Here is a 6,000-nt window from a genome sequence, read left to right as displayed (position 1 = left end):
GAAATTTAGGAAGCGATACATAACATGCCTCCTAGAGAACTGCAGCAAAGAAGCCCAAACTGAACGTCTCCAGATTTGTTGTGGCTGCTGTACTAGTAAAGAGGTGCTGATTGAGCAAATTCAGCTAGCTGTCTCTGCCATTTTAACAACAAAACTTCCTACAGTTCAATTATCTGCAACAGCTTTCTATAACATCACTGAGAAATAAATTACCAGTGCTCCTGCAAAACAGCTGCTTTTTCTGTAAACTGGCGGAAAGACTCTTTAATGAACATTTATGAGCCCGTCAGCTGGAGCGATCCCTTTCCCCCGAGCAGCATGGCTGCCGGGGCAGGCGCCCCGAGAGGCGTTCTACCTGAGTGCACTTTGCCAGATTGATGAGCCTCCTTCCGACAGTTGACTTTTTATGTAGAGAATTTGTTTGGCATGCGCAAGCTGCTTACATCAATATATTATTAAAAGGGGAGGAGGGAAGGGGCTGCGGACACTAACTTGTAGCCGTACTGCAGCTTTTCTAGCTGTGTTTGTGTATAATTATATCCATCTTCTAATCTTGCATTTCTTCTTTCTTTTTTTCCCCCCAGAGAAGCCAGTTACCCATGCAGTAGCGTCTTTCCACTTCCCAAATATGCACACTTTCTGCCTGTTTGTTGCTCCCCGGCTGCCTCTCCCCTCTTGTTCTAAGCAGCCCTTTTTTCCCCCTAAATTCTCAATGGTCCTTAGTACAAACATGCATAGAAAGGTTACTCAGCGGGTTTGCATAGTAAACACAAATGGATATTGTTCTTGACATCTTGTGAACTTGTCTCTCTCCCTTGTATCTTGAGAGAACATAGGACCTTCTGGGCCTGAACGAGCCTTGCTGCATTTTTAATGATAGTCCCTGAAATGCAGGGGAGCAAGATGTTGTCACCTCGGCATATTTTATCCCTGATCAAACATTAGTTGGCAGCTGTTCTAAACTTGTAACACTGTCTCATCTACGCCGGCTGCTGGCTTGGTGGCAAGAGTGCAAAATCTCACCCAGCTTCTTCTTTTTCACATCTCTCTCTTGCTTCTTTACCTACGCCTTCGAGCCCTGCTCTCCCCTTTAGCATCATGAAATCATTTCCAGCAAACTTCAATACACAGGAGGGAGAGTTAGCAAAGAGACCATCCACCTTATGAAGTAGTATTTACCAAAACCAGGGTAAATATGTCAAGACATTAAAACATTTATAAACACTGAATGTAATTTCATATGCACAGATAACAGCAGACATGAAGGCATGTTCTGTGTATTACATATGGGGTTATTGGGTTTTTTTCCTGACTGGTTGATTTGGTTTAAATGCTGTTATTTTGGTCTGGGTTTTTTAAGATTTATTTTTAAGGGCATAATAGTTGTTTCTGAGAGGGTATTCACTGTGAAGAAACCACCAATATGCAGGATTCTGGCAGGTGTTTACAATCTTCCATTAAAAAATAATTGTTTAAGCCATCACCACCACTGCAGATTGACTTAAAGTTATTTTGATGGTTTTGAAAAAATGTGATTTCTGTTTTGCCAGTGATTTTTCATGATCTGAGGGTCTTCATTATTGAGCTGGAGCCACGTAATTTGAAAGTGTTGCTTGTTAATATTTGAGTGTCATTCAGCAATTCTGCACTTGCAGGGAGAAGATGAATATTTTTTTAAATGGTATTTTTCAAGTCAGTGGAAGAAGTAGGATTTATGGAAGCAATCTTTAATCCTCTCGTTACTATTCTAGATATAAATAGGAGTATAAAAACTCAGAAATTCCATTTAATATATCTGGCATTCACAAGGCATTATATAACAGAGCTTCTCCATTTGAAGCCCCTTTACTACATAATTATGTATTTTTTTTTTCTTGATCCCAAACAAGTAACACTTGTTCTGCTGTCAGAGACCTTGCTTTAGTATCATCTTTGGAAATGTCCAAGTGACTTCTGAGTGTTGCACCTTCATTGTCTACCGCTTGGTACTGGTGACCAGTGATTATAATTAGTAAATGTCCATTTTAACAAATTAACTGCAATTGTTTGTGTATGTGGCCACGGGACATAAAGTCAGTTTTTATCCAAGAACACTCAAGACAGATAAGATTGCTGGAGACACCATAAAGATCTTGACACAATTATCGTCTTCTTTCTAATAATGTCAAGATGTTGTAGAAAAGCATTCTCCTGCATAGGCCAATGAAATGTTAGGCAAGTTTAGAAGTCCAGAGAGGATATGCTGAGATTATGAATTGCTTTGGTCAAAATTTAAATCATTTTGAGTATTATGTTCTTTTCTCCTAACTGCATTGGGAGGAGGTGGGGGGGAGAATTTGCAGTACTTGAAAAGGTAAAGAAGGGCAACAAGGCTAATCCAGGATTAAAGAAAATGAGCTCTGAGGACAGTCAGAGATATCTTTAAACCATAAGGCCCAGAGGGAAGATATTTAAAGTGGGAATCTCTTGGAAGTGTACACACTGCCAACTCAGGTTATTTTTTTCTGGATTTGTACACAGGCAAGATATATATAAATGCAAATAGGAAAAATGTAGTTAAGGGGATCACAAAAATGTAGTATGCCTGGGATCACAAATACTTCACTGTAAAATAAACTGAAGTACAACACTCAAAAGAGGTCTTTGCTAAAGAAAGCCAGGCCAGAGTTATAAAAGCTTGACAACCAACTAACTCTCCCTCTGACTTGTTTTTCAAATACCTTGAAATCATCACAATTTTATTTAGAAGATGATTGCAAAACCATCTTGTGAGACACTGTTGACAGAAAACCGATTTTCTCTCTGAAAAGAATGCTGTTATAATTCAATTTCAAGTAACTCTAACTTGACTGAATTAGTAAATGCACTGTATTTTTGTTTTCTAATAAGCACTCACTGTTTTGTCAATACTCTGTTTCATCTATTCTCTCTTTCACTAAAACAATGTCAGCTCAAGGAGATCTTGCATGAATGCTTTTTTTCCCAAGCTTTCAAAGTAGATATTGCCAGAGAAATGTCAATGAAAGTGCCATTTCTGAGTTTACAGCTGTGAAAGTCCTTTTCAGGGAAAGGGAATAAGAATCAGAGGAGACGGTGGGCAGAGCTTCTTTCACATGCTGTATGATTACTTGCAGTGGAGCAGCAAGAAGAGAAAAAGAAGCCTTCTCTCTATAGTGTCAGGGAATAAAAGGAGTCTAAGATGAGCTAACAGACTATTTTGTTGCAGAATTTCTGAATAACGTGAAGTCATGTGAATTTGAACAGTTAACAGATGGATTAGAGACCTAATTATCTGTGGCACTGTATCTGAACTCCAACAAAGTTACTGTGAAAGAGGCAGCCTGTGCCCTAGCACATCTGCCTCAAGCCTGGCAAAATGGGCCGCTGGTGGTTTTTTGAGCCCTGGGACACAAATGGTATAGTACTTGTTGTGCTAGTAGTAATGCTGATGATAATAAAACAAGCTTTTGGAAAGCTCTTCAAAAGACTGTTTCCCTTTGACTGACTGATCTCTTAAACTGGTTACAGCACAAGCATTTCACAGAGATGGTTTGAATTAGATGAGGTTACAACCCAATTCAGTCAGGTCCCATGCTTGCTCATCCATTTGACTCCTTAGAAGCCTGAGTGGCAGTCTGATAGGGGATCTGCAGCCTAAATTCCCAGGGTCTTCAGCTGTTGCAGTTTGGCAAACAGTTTCATGTCACGATATACTTAAAGATTTCCAGGACTGCCAGGCAGATTGCACTGGGGCTCTCAACACAGTCGCACCCTTTTCTTAGTCACTAGTAGCTTTCCAAGTCATGTAAAACACTTTGCAAATAAATTCCAGGTTTCAAAATGTAGCCCTGCACATGAACAGTGGTAAAAGTCCATTCAAACATAAGAACCTGTTTTATGTAAACCTGCCCAGAAGAAAATTTAGAAAAATCCCCAAACTCACTTTGTTTCAAGACTACTGAAATGTTCCACTTTAAAATGTGGCACAATTAGGCACTTGAGGACAATTAATGAACATCTATATTTAAACATGGGTGGGAATTCAGGCTGATACAGAAACGTCAGTACTAAACAAAATCACAGACCTTTTAGTTATTTTAGGTTATAATTTAAGTAACTTCATGAAAATTATCAGGTATTTGGACAAGTAATTGTTAAAAGTTTCACAAGTACACATCCTCAGCTAGCTAATATCCCACAGATAAACAAACGACATTTCCAGTGGAGTAGGCAGAAGAGCTGGACAGTTTTGCTACAAGGCTTTGGTAGTGCTGGAAGTCAGACAACCTCTGTACATGATGGCTTGCCAGAACAGGGGATGAGGTTCAACAGCCTGAGAAGTCCCTTCCTCAGTTTTGTCCTATCTGCCGACAAATGCTATGGTCCTTCTGAAAAACATGTCAGGTATAACACTCTGCAATAAAAGCAGAGCAGACTAGAAAGACCAGGGGGTCTGGCTTCAAACTTGGTGAGTTTGAAGCAAAACAAGAGAAGCAGATTAAGGGGGGTTTGGATGTTAGAAAGTTACGTTGTAAATATCATACAGAGTCCAATCTCACTAGTCACTGCAGGAAAATAAATTTGGCACTCAGAGTGTCTGAAAAAAGCTTGGCCCATCCCCGATTTACAGCTGAGGAGGCTGAAGAGAAGGCAGGGGATACTATATCTTTAGAATGAGATGATGGCTGACTGATAATTTGATGGCTACTCCCAGGTCTAGGAATCATGGCAGCTGATCCAGATACGTCATAAAATGTGCAATACATAACACAACAAATCAAGATAAAAGCTTTCTCCCGTGGACAAAATACTTAGGCTATCACTACACTGGTGTCAGGTTAAAGTGTATGTCAAACAGGAAACATTGTTCAATGTAGCACATTGCACCTGAGCAGAGGAAAGTCTTTGTCATAGCCTTCTCTTTCATTCCTTTTTATAATTGGTTCCGTAATATAAAAACTCAGATATTTTTTCCACCCTGACCAGAAAACACATGCAATTTCCAGACCACACCACAAATCTCCCAGCTTGTTACTTTAATCAAATAGGCTGGTTATACATGCCCACTCTTGGTTGCTTTTTGGATCGATGAACCTTGAATATTTTTCTCCCAACTGACACATCTTCCACAGAGAGGTACTGTGTCTGACCATGACTTCTACCTTTTCTCCACTCCTACTGCAAAGCCAAAAACCTTGACAATGAGAGCTGTGGAAAAGGGAATGGAAATTGGCTCTTTCACTAAATGAGGTGTTAGTCACAAGGCTCTGGTAGGCTTCTTCCCCAGCTATGGTTTAAAGGTCTAAAGGATGGCAGTTACATTCACATCCTGTAAACAGTCTAGTCCTTTCAATATGATCAGTTTCCTTTGACAGTATCTACCCAACAGAGTGTCTTGCCCAGCTGAAGCTATAGACACCTTTGGGGTGCTCCGCTGGCAGAACACACGTACAAGATCAGATAAACCAAAAAATGAAACCCTGGTTTACAGTCTCACCTGAAACTTTCATCCAGGATGTAGGAAGTGCAGGCAGCAATCCTTCCTGATCTTTATCAGGGTAGTGATTTTATCCCAGTCAGACATCTTTCTCTGCAGCACTGTGCCCTATGATGTTGACTCTCTTGCTGCAGCAATTTCAATTCCTACAAGACACCTAAATATTCAGTGGAAGAGAAGAATGAAAACGACAGTAGATACCGGCAGGAAGGATGCTTGCCCTGCTTCTGCTGAAGTTTTATGGGGTTTGAGCCTCAGCATTTCCTGCTGCTGCTGAGTGTGACTCTTCTCCCAGTTTTCCAGCTTCTCTGAACCCACTTTCTCACAGACCTTTCCCCACACATCGTCTAGAAACATAAGGTATCTGCTAGTGAACTGTGCACTGTTAGGCAGCAGGACACACCAGCATTAGGCATTGCTTTGCTCCCCACATACATTGTATATGCCCTACCTTGCACGTTAAAATGGCCTCTGATAATGAGGTCCTTGTTAATGAGTGATAC

Source organism: Pelecanus crispus, chromosome 2 (genome assembly GCF_030463565.1).
Source record: "Pelecanus crispus isolate bPelCri1 chromosome 2, bPelCri1.pri, whole genome shotgun sequence".
NCBI lineage: Eukaryota > Metazoa > Chordata > Aves > Pelecaniformes > Pelecanidae > Pelecanus > Pelecanus crispus.
Note: the sequence above shows the minus strand (reverse complement) of the source record.